General features: G+C 38.7%; 1 protein-coding gene and 1 pseudogene across 2 annotated transcripts in view; both read left to right on the top strand.

Annotated features, from left to right (window-relative positions):
* PALLD (palladin, cytoskeletal associated protein) overlaps positions 1–15,246 on the top strand; it is a 316,986-nt gene that overhangs the window by 89,704 nt on the left and 212,036 nt on the right. The gene's annotated exons all lie outside the window — the stretch shown is intronic.
* Positions 10,007–10,125, top strand: LOC120613505 (uncharacterized; annotated as a pseudogene).

Here is a 15,246-nt window from a genome sequence, read left to right as displayed (position 1 = left end):
AATTCTGAGATGAATAATGATGCCCAGATCTGTTGTAGGTGCAATGGTTTGTAGTCTCTGAGATTTCCTTTTGTCTTGGAAATGTGATAATTATAAACATTTGCATTTACAGACAATTTCAATCTTCATTTCGCTTAAGCAATCTTTGTGAAGAAATACATTATCCCCATTTTACAGCTGAAGAAACTAAGGCTCAAGTGAGGTCAAGTCACTCCCCAGATCACACAGCCAAGAATAGAACTCAAGTTTCCTATATTTAAATTCCTTGTACTTTACCATATTCTAGTGATTTTAAAACCTTAGAATTCCTAAATATCTAATGGGAGTGCGAAGGAGGGAGTGCTTGTCAAAAATACAAATTCCAAGTCCCTGGCTTCATTTCACATTGATTCATGAAGCCTGAGAGGATCCTTGGAAACTGCATTTTCATAAGCACCTCAGAGGATACTGAGGCATCAGTAGATCATACTTGAAGAAACCCTCTTACGTGATCCCTTCCAGAATAGACTCTTTAAATGCAACACATCTGCCTTTGCCCCCTGACCAAGCTGGCACATAAAAACCAACCACACACATCTAATCCAAATAATTGCTCAAGAGAGCTCCCTGCTTACCCTGGACACTCGGCTGTGACTCTTAGAACTTGCCATCCAACCCTGGTTGAATCCTGCTTTGAGCCCCTTCATTTTGCCAACCTATTTGACCCCTCTCTTTTGAGTACTCTGTCTCGGTTCCCTACTCAACTCTTGGATAAGCTCAGGACCCTGTATTTGTCTATCTCTGTAGCTTCATATTTAAAGCCTGTCTCCCCAAGTCCTTTCCAGAAGCGATCATATAATGGACCTGAACCATGAATCATGAGAGGGAATCTGATGAGGTCTTTGTCTGGGGAACCTTCTAATCACACGAACTCCAGCTGGATATCACTTGTAAACTTCTCTGAGGGAAAGCTTCATAGCCAGCTCCCTCAAAGACAGTCACTGTAGTTCTTGCAGTCCTACCACTCAACAGAGCTCATAATTGAAATTTGAAAACCTAGATATGCCAGTAGAATAGATGCCTAGGGAATGGGCAGTGCAGTCAACATTAATTGGGTACCCATAACACACTGGCACTGTGCTGGCTTCTTTCCATGAGTTGTGTCATATAACCCCTTCACTGATAAGAAGCTCATCTAGGATGATTGCACATGGTGCCTATTTCCCAGTCTCAGGGTACTTAGAGATTTTGTGTTTACTGAATTAAAAATATTGAACCTTACTACATTTAAGGCCCTTAAGTCTTTCAGGCTCATCATATACATGAGAGGTCTCTGGCTAGATTCTTTTATGCATGTTTCATTGAGGAGGAAGTGAATTCCTGAAGAAAATAGTTTCTGGGGTCAAAGCAGGCTAATAGAGTGGTCGAAACTTTACATGAAACTCAGTTGGACTCTCAGCCCTGATAGACCTGTTCCATTCACTGCCTCTTTTATATTGTTTTGAGTGCAGGCATCTTCTACACAATAGGCTTGACTCTTGCACTTAAGAAATATATCCATATTGTGATAGTAGGACAGGAAACAAGAACATACTTTGACAGCAGACAACAGCGTGTGAAGAAACCATTTGTCCCTACCTTGGTATTTGCTATCTTGTGACACCCTGAAGAGAAATTTCCGAGCAGAAGCCTCCTGAGTGATTGTTAGATGTATGCCTCACCTTATCTTTAGCAGATGGAAAAGGTCTGAGGAGACAGCAGAGTATTTGGGGTTGGAGAGAAAGGGATATTCGAAGCCCTGTTGGTGCCAGCCTTAGCACCTTAAAATGTTGTCCATACACAAAAGCTTAGGTTTTACTGAAATAGGCACTTAACGTTTTATGTTATAATTTGGCAAGTTACGGAATACAACTAACGTTAAATGACTTGTTAAAGGATCTCAGCATTAGGTCAAGATTCTGTGCCCTATCCTTAATTAGATCAAGTGAAACTAGAAGGGAGAAGCAGTCTGGTTTGCTAACCACAATGCAAGAATTGCTTTCCGGTAGAATTCACACCCAGATTGCATTGTCTGATGTGAGGATAATATGCAGGAAACAATTTGGGGTTTTTCTTTCTTTGGGTTCTGATATTTAATCTATGAGGAACTTGCAGTCCAGAAGCTGGCATTTGTAGTGTTAACAGTCATCACAGCTAGCTAGCCAGACCATCCCTGTTTAAGATCTTGCTATTTATCAGAATGCGAGTGCACAGTATGCCGTGTGTGATTTCCAGTACACATGTGCTAGTTATTACTACCATTGCGAATGTGTACTGAGCCATTAATCAAGGCACCCAACACGTCCTGCCAATGCACTTTGAAACTCTGTCTGCTGAAAAAGCAAAATTCCCCTCCACAAATGAACACTTTTAAGAAAGCAGATCAGTTAAAAGGATCTGCAGATGCACGAGTGAACTCCCATTTATAAATCATGGGTGATCTCACAAAAATGGAGAAATAGCATCAGAGTTCTATATTTTAGTGTCCATGAAGATCTTTAACAATAATTGTTTGCCTTTACTGAGCTCTGATTGAGAGCCTCTTGATGTTTATTTTCTATTTTAATCTAATAATCTCATGACATAAATTCCATTATCCCAATTTCCAGATTAGGAAACTGAAGTTCAGAGCGGCTGAGTAACACATCCAAGTTCATGGAGGAAATGACAGAGCCAGAGTTCTAATCTAAATGTGTTTGAAACCAGAACCCATGCTTTCTGGAGGCCACTCTTCTCTCAAGAGAATGGTGCTTCCAGAGAGGGAAATGGTTAAGTAATTACTCTCATTTGTTTCAAGTGACAGGCAGAAGCTCTTTGGATGTTGATGTCTTTTAAACATTTTTTGAGCACTGGCTTTGTCCCAGTGGTTTAGATGGACTATTTATTGAATCTGCCCAATAAGCAAATAATACGGTTTGTGGTATCCCTATTTTCTGATGGGTAATTTGCTGTTCTCTCCCATCACCCAGCATTGTCCCTGTGGCCATATGGGTTGACCTATTTTCTGTTTGACTGAGATATGTGAATAGGGTTAAAAGAAATAGTCGTTTGGTAGTTGTAGGAAAGAGGACACAGCAGTGGAAGGCCAAAAGTGTGCTAGTCCTGGACACCATCGCTCATGGTAAGTCTCTCCACCTCCTCTAAACCTCTGTTTTTTCTTCATAAATATATTGCCTTTAACTGAACTGAGAATGCCATCTGAAGTTTCTTGAAAGCAGCACGTGCGTTGGAAGCAGACAGATTTCTAATTCCGGCTCTTCCACTGAATATCAGCATTCAAATTATTTCGCCTCTCTGACTCTCAGTATCCTGATCTATAAAATGGAAGTAACAGCGCCTACCTCTAAATGCCACCATAAAGATTAAATGAGACGGTGTCTATGGCGTGTATAGCACGGGGAATTGTTGGTAGTGACTTTTAATTGTTCACTGCATCCCTCTTCTCAACTCTTCACCTTGTACTACGTATTAGTAAGTTGTGCTTAATGTCCAGATATAAGAACTTTGTACACTGAGGTGTGCCGTTCGCAGTGCTGCTGTGTCCTGAGTGGTGGTTAAGAGTTTGATACCTTGAAGCAGACTGATGGAGCTGAAATCCCTGCTCTGCCGTTTCCTGTGTGACCTTAACCTCCCTGGGCCTCAGTTTTCTTTTCTTTAAAATGGGCCTAACAATAGTACTTCTCATGGAATTTTTGGGAGAGATGAATTAGTTAATATATGATAAGCACTTAGGAAATACCTGGTGCAGAGTAAGCACTCATTTAATGTTAGCTGCCATTATTATTATTATTATCATCATTATTATTAATACTGCTACCACCCATTATCTTTGTCCTCACAAAGTGGTTATGGTTAGCTGTGCAGAGTAAGGCCATGGAACAGATTTTCTCAGTGCAAATGGGGTTGCTCACAGGGGACTTGTGAGAGGCTGAGTGCTGACCTTGGCCCCATTAGCACTGTTCTCTAACCAGCCCAGGCACGGGGCTTTAATGAGGATTATTGAAGTAACATATGGAAAACTCTTATAGTTAGCTCTTGGGAGAGGAAAAAGGCACTAAATAAATACAAGGAATTATTAAAAACTAGGAGACAACCTCACAGGGATGCTGAACCTTATATGCTATTTGCTATTCTAAGAAGAAACTGGGGCAGGAAGCCAACTTTATCACCAGGTGACAAAGTGGTCTCCTGGCCACTGTTCAAAGAATGGCGGCATGCAGCTTCACCTAAGCAGATCTCAGGCCCTCCACCACCTCTTCCTGACCTCAGGCAGCTCCACTTTCCCACACAGACTTTGGAAGCAGGAGAAAGGGCCAGAGTCCCATGCCAGATGCTGCGCTTGCCCCCACTCCTGTATCATATTGCCTGTGGCTCCCCTTCAGAGAGCTGGGAGGTGGTATTGTAAGTTAGAACCCATGGAGCAGAATACTTTGGTACCAGTGCAGATGACTTAGGGGCCACCAGCCATCTGCTTCCACAGCAGGACTCCAGCCCTGGTCTGGGCCAAGCGTGAGGTTTTGCTGCCAAGCTTTGACAAGTGTGTGGAGAGCACACAACTGTGTGATTTTGGAGATAGCAGTCCATCAGTCTCTATTTACAACTTTACCACCCACCCCTGAAACATTCTTCTCTCCAGAACAATCCTAACACCAAAATGACATATACTTAAAGTGGTCTCCAGGTATCACTTGTGAAATAGTATGTATGAAGCTTCCAAGAATGAATCAAGATCTGGCCCATCGCCACCACATAGCTTAAGGCCTCTGGTTTCCCCTTGATCTCAGTGGCATAAGATTAATTTCCATGGCTCTAAGTGATGATCATAGAAAGTCTATTTCTTTTTGTCACAAAATAAATAGTATCTTACCTGTGATGTCTTACATTATAAAGGCTCAGAAAGTAAAGATAAAATCGATGTAAGTCTCATCATTCAGGAATATACGTGACATGGAGCCTTTATTTATACTTTTCTGGTAACAATACAATTTAAAAATACAGAAAATTTTCTCCATATAATGATATAAATATGAGAAGATCAAGTCCTCAAAACTATTAAAAATTTTAAGGTGTTTATGTTAACAGCACATAAAGCAATACTTATGAATAAAATATTATGAAAACATAGTCTGCCCTCAATTTGCATAGCAAACATAGTTTGGGAAAGAAAAAAATTGAAAAGTCCATCACTCAAAAAAAAAAAATTCTCTCTTCTTACCCTTCTGTCTTCAATGAACTTCAAAAGTGCTACACTAATTGTCAATTGTGAAGAGAATGGAATATTTCCATAGCCTTTTAAATGTAGAAGTCCTGGAAAGGGTAAAGATTAGAATTAAAATATTTTCTCTGACATTTAAAATTTTAAAAGGGTCTGGTTAGCTTAGTTAAGTTCTTCAGAAAGTTTTGGCTGACAGTTGACTGCAATTCAAAGTAGATTCTCTGGCTCAGTTATTACTAGAGAATATATTTTTCTTACTGCCTTTTTTCCACTTCAGAGTTCAGAATTATTTAATTATTTACAGAAAAAGATATTTTTTAAGGCTGCTAGGAAGACACATAACAGTCGATCCCAACAGGGATAAGCCTATGTGTGAAATGACCTCTCAAACAAGGAATGGTGGCACATGTCCCTAAAGTAGTTGGAAAGAAAGCCCAGGCAGGTTTCAGAGCCCCTCCATGTAACCACTCTGTTACAGTGCACCCCTCAAGTTAACAGATGTCCACATAGTTAACACTTATATTTTTTTAAGACTTGCTTGCTTTCTTTATTCAAATTGTATACTTAGAACAAGGCTGCATCATTGCTGCTTTTTTCCTTTCCCCCTTTCTGTCGACTAAGGTCTTTCCCTTGGGGTTGTTGACAGCTTCTGACGGTGATTTGACATGAACTCTTTGTTGGTTTGTCTGCTTCTTATAAAGGACTTATACGCTCCAAAGAGTACCACAAGCAGTTCTTACCCAGCAACCCCTAAGCTACTTTTCGTCCGCTCTCCCTACTCACCATAGCCGTCTCAGACAAAGGAGAACGCTAAACAGTTCGCAGTAATGCTCATAATGTAATAGGAGCCTCAATTTTGAAATCTGTCCATATGCATTAGCAGCAGCTGTTTTACAGCTTGAGAGAAAAATTAGAAATCGATGACATAATGGAGGGAGAAAATGAGCCATTTCACTATAGAGATAGACATGAATTCTGTATGAAGTCATAAGTGAACATTTGTTTGGTCCTTATGGGTATAAATTAATATGAGAGAGTGCTCTCATGAAAGAAAGTATAAATTCTATTTGCTTAGAAGGTGAAAGATTTGCTAGTTCTAACAAATGCAAGGAGGGAAAGGAGCCTTTTTGGAGATAGGCGATGTGATGCTCATTAGAGAGTCTCTAGGTATGGGTACTTTTGCATCAAGCATCTGCTTTCAGGGTCTCTTCATGAATGTTCTTTTTATGTGCTGATATCTTTATTCGTATACAATCTTGGTGAAAAACACTGTACTGTGATAGCATAAAACAACCTCACTCTCTCCTACAATTATCCTACCTAATGGAGCATTGATCGCTCTTACTGCATTTTTTTTTTTTTTTTTTGTGGCATTGCCCTATCTAAAATGATTTTATTTATAGGGTAGCTTAAGTGCTTATTCTCTCTCCCCACTCTCACCTTCACTGGAGTAAAAGCTGCACGTGAGTAGGCACGTTGCCGTCTTCTACATAGCGACGTCTTCATTTTGCTTCATAATTAGCTTCTCTCCTCTCCCAGCAAGATTTTCAAGATTCAGCCCAAGGGATGCTTGTGAGATGGAGCTCAGGTTCTTTTGTCCTCTGTAAGAATCACTTCATGGTTAAAAAGGCATCCTGTTCTTGAGACATTGACTCAGCAGAGCCAAGAACTTTTTACTATATTCTATTGCTTGGTCGTTAAGGAAACACAACAGAGTACAACCCTAACATGTCACATTCTACAGATCCTCATTTATGAAACACTGTGATATTTTTCACCCACTACCTGATGAGATAATCCCTGGCTGGTGTGAATTTTTTTTTAAGCATCTCTGCATTGACAGATGTAGTTTTAGAACTAAAGCCTTATTGTATTGGACAATATGCTAACATTTGTTTTCTTTAGTAGAATCCACTTAATTCTTATTGTGACCATGAGTTTAGAAAGCATACAGTGGCCATCCTAGCAGTAGGAAGCTTCATAGATAAGAGAGTAAAGGCAAATATTACAAACCCATTAATTTGTAACCGAGGTCTAGCGGAGGGGGTCTCAATTAGGAGCAGAAATAGAAGACTGATATTTAGTTGCATCCATCTGAAGTCAGACTTTTCTGAATTGCTCTTTATGCCCCTACAATGAACACTTCCCTTGGCTTGTATAAGAAATTATAACAGCTGGATAACCTTGTTGAGTAAAATGCATCAAGCCACAAACCAAAGGTTGTACATGCCTTACCTTGTTTAATCCTCCTAACAACCTTATGAGGGTAGTACAAATAAAATATGTGTTAAAAGACTCCAGGAGTTAATGAATGATGAAATGATAATGCAAGTCTCTTTTAATACAACATAATTGCCCTAAAACGTGTATATTTCTTTTCAACTTTTAAAATGTAACATAGATTGGGTATTCTAATATCGTTTTTCTCTAGGTTTCATTTTTGTACATTTTAATAAGTTTAACATGTAGAAAGTAGTATTTGCTTGAAATAAAAAAAAATCATAGAAAATTCCAAAATGAAAAATGAAAGTTCTCTATCTTCCCTCAGCTTCAATCCCTCTCTTCTCAATGTAACTTAAAAGTGACAAGTTTCTTATATATCCCTCCAGAAGTCCACTGTTCAATTCTGTACTGTTGTGGTTTTACTGGATAATATATTTTTGACAACTTTTTGTAACATTTTTAAAGACCGCATAGTATTTCCTTGAGTGGATTCCATAATTAAATTGCTATTTCCTCTTTGATGGACATTTAGGGCAAGACGTGTGTTTTCTTATTACTCTAAAGAATGTGCTAACTTGGACATCCTTGTTCATATATGTTTTTATGTCTTTCTGCTCTTGTGGGAACATAGCAAAGCATAACTTCCTAAAAATGAAACTGCTGGGTCAAATGCATACGTTTAGTGTTGCCAAATTCTCTTCTTAAAAGGCTATATCATCTCAGATTTCTGTATCAGTTACAACAAATTTCAATATATGGGAGTATTAGCTTATATTTTAAATGTTTTCAATTTCCTTTTGATGTTCACAGAGCTCCAAATTGGAAAAGTCCTGCAGGCATCCTCCACTACCACCTCCCCTAAGTAGCCTGCATACTTTACACGTATCATGCATGTGTAATAATATTCCAAAGTACAACAGTACTTTCTGAATATCTTTCCTCCTTCATGTGAAGTATGTACATTCTGATGGTATTATTTGCTAAAAATATAAATGTACTTAAATGGCTTTCTAAAGATGAAGTGATACAATCCAAACTGGCAAACTAGATCCTGTCCCCCAAGGGTGTGGAGGAAATAAATGCCTTTTCAAGATCATGCTTTAACTTAGCTAATTGCAATTCAAAGACTAATGTGAGAAGGCACAGGGTACAAGAGTGAAGTCAGCTTTTCCTGTAGTTAGGAATAAATCTATAAATTCTGGTTATATGAATCGCTGAAAAATTATTGTGCAGGGATCAATAAATCACTTCTAAAACCGTGTTAGAAGGCTGTTCCATCTCCTCAGTATACTAGTTACAATTACATTATTAGGCTCCAGAGTGTTGGGCAAACTCACTCTTTAAGCTTTTAACATTGCAGTAAATGACTTGGCAACAGATTTAACATTTTCCTTGTAATGTCTAAGGTTAACTCTTTAGTCGCTGGCCAGAAAGTCTCTTTCTAATCCTGCCAGAATTTTAGAGCTATTATTTTAATTCTTAGCCACTTACAAATCACAGTAATGCTGTACAGGAAGAAGAGGTGGGGGTGAGGGGGACATTTGCTCTCTTCCTCCCAATGACATGAGGATAAATTCAAAAAATGGGAGGTCATGATTATAAATATCTGCATGTTATATATATTGAGCAAAAATATCCATTTTATATCTTATTTAGGAGAGTTGTTTTGGGGCAAAAGTGAAGAGTAAAAATAGTGATTCTGTACAACTACTTAGAGGGCTGATTTTCCTTTAGTTTTATTCCCCCGCTCAATGCTGAGATTAGACAATACCTGATGGGCCAGAGACGAGTGAAACAGTGCAGAAGTCGGAAGGCTAGCACCTTCTGCAGAGGCTTAGGTCTGAGGGTCGAACTGTTGGGGAAGCAGATGTAGCTTGTATAGGCTCACAGGCAGTATGACCCTGACAGGGAGTTCCTTCTATAGAGAAAAGCACTTTTTTATCCCAACAGATACTTTTATGGATGAACCAATCCCCACCAGGAATCATGATTTTCCTTCACTCCTTAAGTGGTATGTGATTCTTTTCCAAGAAGAATGTTGAAAAATAAGAAGGCAAATCAGAAATTGGGGGAAAGGGTAGGATATTCATGTATAACATGAATTTCATAAAAATTATTTAGTTATAGAAATTTTTAAACCTCTTTAAAGCTCTCAAGTGTGTTTTTGAAAAATTAAATTACACCTCATTGGGTCTGAATTTTAGCATGTCATTTCCTAACAGAAAAAAAATTTTCAAAGTCAGAGATTCTACACCAGTGAAATGAAGACTAAAACATGAGCCTTGGCAAAGAAATGTTGGAAACTTTAGTACAAAGCAAGTTAATAATAAATATGGTTAAATTTAGAGAGCCTTTATTTTAAAGGAAATACTCTACTGTCACATATTGACCTAGGTTTTTGTATAAAGTGTGAAATTTAAAAAAATACATTTTGTAATGCAAATTGTTTGTAAACATGGAATTATTATAGTATTTTTTGTGCTCAGTATAAGCTTTACTTAACAGCTAATGCGTCCCTCCAAAACCATCCTAATTAAAAAGCCCCTGTAAATATACGGCCATGCCACCCTGAACAAGCCTGATCCCATCTGATCTTGGAAGCTAAGCAGGTTCGGGCCTGGTTAGTACTTGGATGGGAGACCACCTAGGAAGACCAGGTGCTGTAGGCATAAAAAACAAAAAATAAAAAATAAGGGATTTTAAGCTGACAAGATACTTGCAATCTGCGAGGTCACCCAAAGGTTGCCTCGCCTAAAAAAAATAATAAAAATAAAAATAAATTAAAAAAATAAAAAGCCCCTGTAAATCTCGAGTTGTTTCAATTAAATTAAGTGATCTAGTAAATACATCATAATTACGAGATTATGCCATTCTTTAGCATTCAGCTCACCAGGCATTAGATGTTTTGTCCTACTTTCATGTATCAGCTGTCAGTTGTTACTGACAGAAAGATTATAGCACCAGTCATCATAGTCTCTCAATCAAATCTTCATCTACTTCTTGAGTTCTCTCTCAAAGTTCCCTGCCAGTTGTTCCTCCATCTTCAGTATATCTAGTGACAAGGAGCCCACTAACTTATTCCAACCTGTTCCATCTTTGGGCCTATGGAATAATTTTAGCCATTAGAAACCACAGGGAATGTTTTTAGATTGTTCAGAATTAACCTACATTGTACTCAGATAAGTATTTTTAAGCCCAACTTCAAATAACCTTGGAAAACTGTGGACCAATGGAACATTAAAATTGGAGGGAGACTCATAATTCTTGCCCCTCGAATTGAGGGAAGATGTGAGTCTGAAGCAGCATTTACGTATAGTATGGCTGCTTCCATCTTTTTCTAGCAGAGAATAATTTTTTATTTCCCCAACATCTATCTATAGATTGCCAGAATGATAAGGTAGTAAAGAAAGGCTTTCTCACCATGTACACATATTTGAAAGGATAAAGTAAGCTGTTGACACTCTTCTTTGTCACAAGCCAGTCTTAGGAGCTCTGAAGAGAAGTGTGGCTGAGGCCGAGATCCTATGTTCTAGATATCCTCATAAACACATGTTGGACTCAGCGTTTGAATCTTGCTCTACAAGAGACGTGTTCAGCATATTGAACTTTTCTTGCATAGCAAACACATATATAGCCATTATGACCAGTGACATTTTTAAATACAAAAAACATTTTTATTTATGCAAGCAAAGGAACTATTATGACTTCCCGTCTACATACACTAAAGCCTTTGTCCCTAGTACTTGCACCACATAATAGTTTTAGAGGTTGTTGTTGTTTTATGCAAAGTCTTTATGTGCCTCTGAAGCCAATTTTTAAAATTTGCATGTTGTGTGATCCCACAACAAGAAGCTTTGGAGCATACAGGATATAAACACCGAATGATGGAATGTAGCCAGGTTGTGGGTGCTCTAATTGTCATCAGAAAGGAGAGCTTTTTTATCATGAAAATCTATATTTTTCAAAGAAAAAGAGTTAGGTCTGTACTTGATCATAATATTAATTTTAACACTTTCAAATAATCTAGTCCATTGGAATGAAATATCAGCCTGAGGTAATTTGCTCTTAAAAACCAACTGAAATGAAACATGCCATTTCATTTGTTATTCAGATAGCCAAATAAAACAAGATATAATTAGTCCTGACTTCCTGCTCTTGCTCATATACCTGAGGCTCCTCCCTGCCCTGGCTGCAGCTCTGCATACCCAGGATCTGAGAGGAAGCACTGAAGGCAGCTTGGGAAATGGCTCACTTTTCTACAAATTCAGAAGTATGTATTTGATCCACGTTGTTGGGACAAAGAGAACAGATATGATTTAGAGAATTACCTTTGTGGACAGAATCAGAAAGTTAGTTGCAAAGCAGCATTTGCAGAGTGTTTGGGATTTTCAGGAACTTGACTCGAGGAGTATGTCAGATGTTAAATCCAGGTATGTGTGCATATAGTTACGTGGTGTGGTGATATGTGTGTGTGTAAAGTATTGCTCACCATTTTCGATGAAGGCATTCACAATTTAGTTGATAGGATAGGCGGTGCAGGACCTCTGAGTGCTACTTGCTTGTAATAGCCCTTCTGCACCTCACTTTTCATTATCTAATTAAGAGTTCCCCCACAGTGAAAGTTCATTTATTATAGCTCTCCTTGGAAGGCTGACCTCTAAATGTGGACTTCTAGAAGGAACACAAAATAGAACAAGTGAAATGCCTTCAGGAATGGGGGTGGCTATGACATGAGTTAGCTGGGAAAACCTTAACTCGATAAAAGAAAGAAAACATTTCTGTACATATAGTTAGTTACTGACAGGGCCAGTGTATACTTTAACTTTGCTCACACTCACGCTCTGTTTCTGGTGTTTGTCTTGTGGTTCCTTGAGATCACAACGGCCACGTTTGATCTAAAGACCTTAGTCATTAGAGTAAACTAGAGCCGGAACACTATGCGAGGAGGCTACCGAGCCCCGCTAGGCCTCGGCTAGAATATCCGCGAACTTGGGAGGCTGAAACTGCCCTCCTTGCTTGGAGCAGCTGAGCTTGGCTCCACTGATGGGACCTCAACCAGGGCAGTGTTAGCTGAAACTCCTTTGGAGAGGAGATGAAAAAGAAGCAAAGTTTCATTCTAAAAGTTAAGTTATGAAGTTTCAGCGTTTTACAAAAAGAGGGATATTTTCCCCTTATTCTCTATTCTGATTTCATTCCATTTCCTCCTCCCTTAATCCTAATCACAATTAGCTGGCAGCATGATTAAGGCAAGCAATTGAGGGACTGACTAATAAACTAGGAAAAATTTGAGATGAAATCTTCTGTTCATTGACTTTAAGGAAAGATGTTCTTCTGCTGAGGGAAAAGTTGTATTCAATGTAATTTCTCCTCAAATGCAAAGAAATAACCACTGGGCTCTCTAGCAGTCCAGACGTGAACGATTTTACATGGGTTTCTGTAATTCTGTAGAGTCGAAGATACCAAGAGGACATGTTGCCCACGCCCCATTTTGATTTTAGCTGTTTTGAGTTTCATAATTCTGAGGTAGTCATTGTATTTCAGTGAACAGGTTCCAAAAGCATAGAAGACTGACAGCATTGTCTAATGAAACATCTCCCATTTTATTCCCTTTGGAATGTAATCCAAGTTATGACAATGGCTAATAATTACCTGCCCTAACTATAGCAACAGAATAGCTGAATGTGCACCTCTAGCTTTTTTACGTATGCATTTTCTCACTCTCAGGCTCTCTGTATAATCCATTCTTTCCTCCAACACTTTAAAGGCTTGGAAACGTTTAGTACAAATTTTCACAGTGTAGGTAACTTTGAAGTGTAACTTGTCAGGTCCTGCTGACTTGTTTTTGTGCTTTGTGTACAGGATTGATGAGGATGAATATTTTTTTAACTAACAGGTGTAACCTGAAAGTTTGTGGATGAGTGACAGGAGGGTTGGCAACCTTTCTTCCCCCCTCACGTACTGTGAAATTTACTTTTGTCTACTCATGGGAATGAATTGCATTTGCAGAGAGTCAAAATATCCACTAAAGCCAAAATCCCAATTTTAAGTTCTTGCAATGAAGTGTAAGTGACAACTGCACATTCTGGTTTACCTGGAATAATCGCCATTTATTCCTGTAATTATTAACGGTATCCTATTTTACTCTCAGACATGTCCTGATTTGGACATTATATTTATTATATGGTCACTCTGAGCATTTTCCAAAGGGGGGAAAAATACCAGTAATTTTGTGTGCTGTTGCAAAATGGCAGCTTGTTCCCTCCCCCCGCCCCGGCCCCAAAAGAGGTTAGCCATCATAGCAATCAACATTTCACATTAATTCCTGTGAAAGAATATTTAAACATAGGCATGGCAGATATGTTTCAACTCAAGTGCCAACTCTAGTTACTTGTCAGTGGCTGCCCAGAGAACCATATGAGGACGACTCTGAAATCAAATCTGGGGCCAGTGGGAAAGAGGGCTTTGTTTTAGTACTGATGTCTGTCATGAGCACTGGAAGAGGTAGTTGTAAAATGTAGGCCAGGTATCAAATATTGCTGTTGTAGAGATAGACGGGATGTTAGTGATAATTCAACCCAATGTTTTCCAAAATATGTTCCACAGAATACTAATTCTTCCATGTAATTCTCAAAACACGTGCTCCATTATCCAGTAAGATTGAAAATGATGCCTGCCATTGTATTGGGAATTCACTGTATATTGGCCCAGAGTTCTAAAAAGTTCTGTGGTAAAGAGATGTTTAATTTCGTTTAACCCAGCACTCCGTAAACCTAATTGGCCACAGAACCCTTTTTCAATGGTATCTGTCAACTTGCTGCAGAACTAGTTTCTTGGGACATACTTGAAATAGCACTGGTCTAGCTCATTCCTCATATTTCACAAATAAGGAAATTCAAGCCTCAAAAGGAAGAAGGACCAGATCACATTCAGTTCATCTGGTCTGTGGACCAGGCAAAACCAGAACCCTGGACTGCTGACTCCCAGTCCTGTCTCCTTTCTACTGCATCACCAGTGCAGAAAGTGTTAGGAGCAATCTAAAAGTTTAACAGCTTCTGGCAGCACGGACACTTAGTGTAGATTCCAGTTGCCTATTTTTATAGTTGCTTTTTAGTGATAGTATTTAAATATCTGCATACGCATAGTATCCAGACAAGAAGCTACCTCGCATGGTCCATACAGAAATAACTCATTTTTGAAGTTTAGTTTTGTCTGGGCTGCTCACCCCTCCTTTCTATTATATCTTTCTTTCTTAGGAGATAAAGCGATTATTTAAGAAAAGAATTACTGAATATGAGTCTGGTTTTGGACCAAAATCCAGTTTATCATTTCGTGGGCTTTGAATTTCAAAAAATTCTATTAGACTCTTTTGGACCATAGGGTTAAAGTACATCTGTTATCCACACAAATTTAACTATTGGCCTTCGAGCTACGCAGTTATGAAATTATAGCCATAGTAAATTTAGACAAGGACTAATTTCACTTTGGTCTGCCTATTAATCCACATGACAGAAGAAACATGAAGTGTCCTGTGGTTAATATGAGCACGTGTAAAAACTTAGGAAATCTTTGGTAACAAGAAAGAAAATACTCCATAAAAATTAATTGGTGTTTAATTAAGGATGTATGAAATGGGATATTTACAGATGGCCTGACTTTGAGGCATAAACGAAATTCATCTCAGGCTGCAGTTGCAGCTTTTGTCTTGGTGGTTCACCAGTTCGTGGCTGAGCACTGCCATTCCCTTGGAGAAAGGAACACCTGGAAAATATAACCATTGTGGAACCACTGAT

Source organism: Pteropus medius, unplaced genomic scaffold (genome assembly GCF_902729225.1).
Source record: "Pteropus medius unplaced genomic scaffold, Ma_sr-lr_union100, whole genome shotgun sequence".
NCBI classification, from domain to species: domain Eukaryota; kingdom Metazoa; phylum Chordata; class Mammalia; order Chiroptera; family Pteropodidae; genus Pteropus; species Pteropus medius.
This window is presented reverse-complemented; position numbering and strand designations above follow the sequence as displayed.